General features: G+C 52.3%; 1 protein-coding gene across 2 annotated transcripts in view; it reads right to left on the bottom strand.

Moving 5' to 3' along the window:
• Positions 1-1,994, bottom strand: part of PDCD4 (programmed cell death 4) — a 27,560-nt gene extending 25,566 nt beyond the window's left edge. Inside the window, exon 1 of one of the 2 annotated variants that reach the window (XM_017499680.2) lies at positions 1,851-1,990. The gene's annotated coding sequence lies outside the window, so the exon portion shown is untranslated. Of the gene's footprint in view, positions 1-1,850 lie in introns of both variants that reach the window. The other variant, XM_017499679.2, reaches the window with a different exon arrangement.
• Between the last annotated feature and the right edge of the window lie 1,189 nt (positions 1,995-3,183).

A 3,183-nucleotide genomic window follows, 5' to 3' on the forward strand; every position in this document is an offset into this window, starting at 1 on the left:
AAAAAAAAAAAAAGTCCTGTGTTTTTACGCAATAGCCCATTCAATAACTCAAGTCATACTTGAAAGCAACAAACACACATTTTAAGAGTTCAGATAAAGATAAGACATGTTCCACGTTTTTACTCTCTTTAAAACTAGTTGGACTTTTTTTCCCAATTTAACAACCGTTAATATAATTGGCCCAAACGAAAATACACGGCAAAAAATCCAAACCCTATTTACTTCATACTAACCTATAAAACTGAATTTTCAATGAGAAAACTGTACGTACAAGTTAGAAGAAAATGAAGGCTGACATTAAAGTTCTTTTCTCCAGTGTGTTATTCAATTGCCAAGACATTCTCTAAAAGACCCTCCACTCTCCCACAAAATAAATATATATATATATGTATATTTGTATGTATTTCCTGAAATATACCTCATAAATTGCTCTGGCATTTTGGGGAGTCAAGCTTTGGCCATCTATTAACTGGAATTACTTATATTCATTCTTCGGCTACAGCCAGCTAATTAGCAGCTTAAGATCAGCTAAAAGCTTTGTACCACAATAATGCAAAAATGAGCACTACAGAAAATATTCAAGTGGCATTTATTTTTGCAGTCCTAACAATTATTTTTCCTTTCACATTAGTATCAAGGAAAAAGCCAATCAATTAGAATTCAGACACTTACTGAGATATTAAGGTATTCAATAAACCTATAATGAATGAATATTAAGGGCATAAATACCAATAACTCCTTGTTTAAAAAGCACTTGGTGTTTTCCCAAAAAAAAAAAAAAACAGCCACGTTAAGAATATCAAAATTGAGGGTGGGGGGGGGCAGAAAAAAAAGAATATCAAAATTGTAAAAATTAACAGTAAAAATGCAAGTTAAAAAAGCAGGAGAAACTCTGTTTTCCCGACGCCTAGCCGCATTTCTGATCGTTTTCATCATTTGTAGACACCACACAGTTGCTGGCTAGCAAGTTCTCACAAGACCAAGGGGGAGGTGGGCTAAATTGACGTCTGCAGACAGTTTTAAGGCTCTTGCAAAACTCCATGTACGTTACAGCACCAAACTGACAAATGCAGCAGATGGCATGCGTTTCACAGAAAGGGGGCTCCCTTCCCGGCTTTGTTTTCTCCGGGAGATTTTATTTTACCTAAACTAAAAAAAAGAGACCCTTTGCCGGAGGGCTGGAGCGGCCAAGTTCGCACTGGGCGGGGTAGGCGGACACGTGTGCACCTCCCCGAGCCCCCGGCGAGGCGAGCGCGTGGCCCCTCCCCACAGCGGCGGAGCCCGCTCCCTTGCAGCGGGCTCAGGCCCGGACCCCAAAGTCCCCCACCCCTGGCCGGCCCCCGGAAACTGCTGGGCCGGGACCGGGTCTTCGGGGACACGCCGGGCAGGGGGACGCATCTTCAGAGGATTCCCAGGGAGAGCAGGGGGCGGGGAGGGTGCGAACCTTCCTCACAGGATTTCAGTCTCACCGGAAACACGCCTTTCCAATCCCGACCCACGAATTCAACCTCCGCCAGAGGGGGAGGAGGGTTGAGTGGGGCCCTCGCCCGCGCGCGCGCGCCCCTCTCAGTGGGGCGAGGGCTCCGGGAGGGGGCGGGCCCGCGTCGCCACGCTCCAGGCTAGGCCCAGAAGAAGGGAACCGGGCCGGCTTCCCGCAGTCCGGGGCGTTGGGGCAGGCACGGCTGGACCTGTGGGGCTACGAGGAGGCAGCCGGACCCCAGCCCCGCAGGCCAGGACCTGACAGGGCCGCGGCCCCCAGGCCCCCTCCCATCGTGCGGCTGCCTCCGAGGGGGAATGAGGGCAAGGGCGCAATCTTCCCGAGCGTGCGAGCCGCGCCCACTGGTACTGACCCCTCGGGCCCCCGCCGCTGCTCGCCCAGGTCCCTGGTCTGCCGGCCCCGACCCCGCTCCTCTACCTCCGCCGCCTCTGCCGCCTCGGAGAGTCTCTGGCCCCTCTCGCTCTGTTTGTTTTTGTTTTCTTCTACCCAGTAACACGGGGGCGAGAAGGCTGCGCTTATTGGCCGAGGCCCGGTGGCCGGTTGGCCAATCGTGGCGGCGGAGCCGGAGCTGGGGAGGAAAAGTGAGGGTAATGAAACGTGGAAAGTTGGGGAGGGGCGCGGGAGGGCGCATGCGCTCGTGGCTCCTGGGACTGGCTGGAGCGGGAGCTGAGCGGGAAGCCGGGGCGGGGGTACGTTGGGAGGCGTGGCGGGATGGGAGCGTTGGGCAATGGGCAGTGCTGGGGGATGGGGACAAAGATGAAGCTACCTAGACCCAGCGCACCCGTTCTCCTCTCACGGCGTTCTGCAAACTCGGCTGAAGCAAAGGTTTTCAGCTTCCTGACGGTCCCTGTCTCCATTTCTAGACACTCCCAAGTGTTTTCAGCCTGTCGGATTCCTTCTCCCTCTGGCCCCTGCTCTCTCCAGGGAGAGAGTTTCTGCAGATCCCATACTAAGAAGTTACTCTCAGCGAATCCCCTCAACCCTTTGAGATAGAAATCATTCCCATTTTACAGATATAAGACAGGCTCAAAAACTCTTTGAAGTCCCTTTGCTAATCATGACTAGCCAAGCCTCTGGCGTTCAAACGCGCACATTCCGGACTCCGTGCTGGGGTTCTGGGCCATGGCTACAATTTCTGTATTGAAACGCCCAGGGCCCCTGGCTGTTCTCTGTGGCCTTTCCTCTTGGCTGCGTTCGTTTTGGCTGGTCCTTTCCGTATTTTTTCTCGGTCGCTGTCCCCTGAGGTAATAACCAGAATCTTATGCTTCCTCTGTGCTCCCAGGAGGGGACTTAGCCACTACCGCTGATCAGATTTTCCAGTTGTTTGATAGGCAACACATGAATGATTTCTTGGCCTCTCCAGAACCCAACTGTCTGATTTCGCACAAGCCAGCGCCTTCCCCTGGCTGCCCAGTCACCCTGCCTGGGAATCATCTCTAATGCTACTATTTCTCTGCACAAAACAAAACAAAACAATAAACCTTCACTGGCTGCCCATTGCCTCTCTTGAGTGTCAGCACCAGGGTCGGTCATTCAAGCCTCCGCTATGTGACTTAAAGACTTTCAGGGCCGGGCGCGGTGGCTCAAGCCTGTAATCCCAGCACTTTGGGAGGCCGAGGCGGGTGGATCACGAGGTCAAGAGATCGAGACCATTCTGGTCAACATGGTGAAACCCCGTCTCTACT

Source organism: Cebus imitator, unplaced genomic scaffold (genome assembly GCF_001604975.1).
Source record: "Cebus imitator isolate Cc_AM_T3 unplaced genomic scaffold, Cebus_imitator-1.0 Scaffold259, whole genome shotgun sequence".
NCBI lineage: Eukaryota > Metazoa > Chordata > Mammalia > Primates > Cebidae > Cebus > Cebus imitator.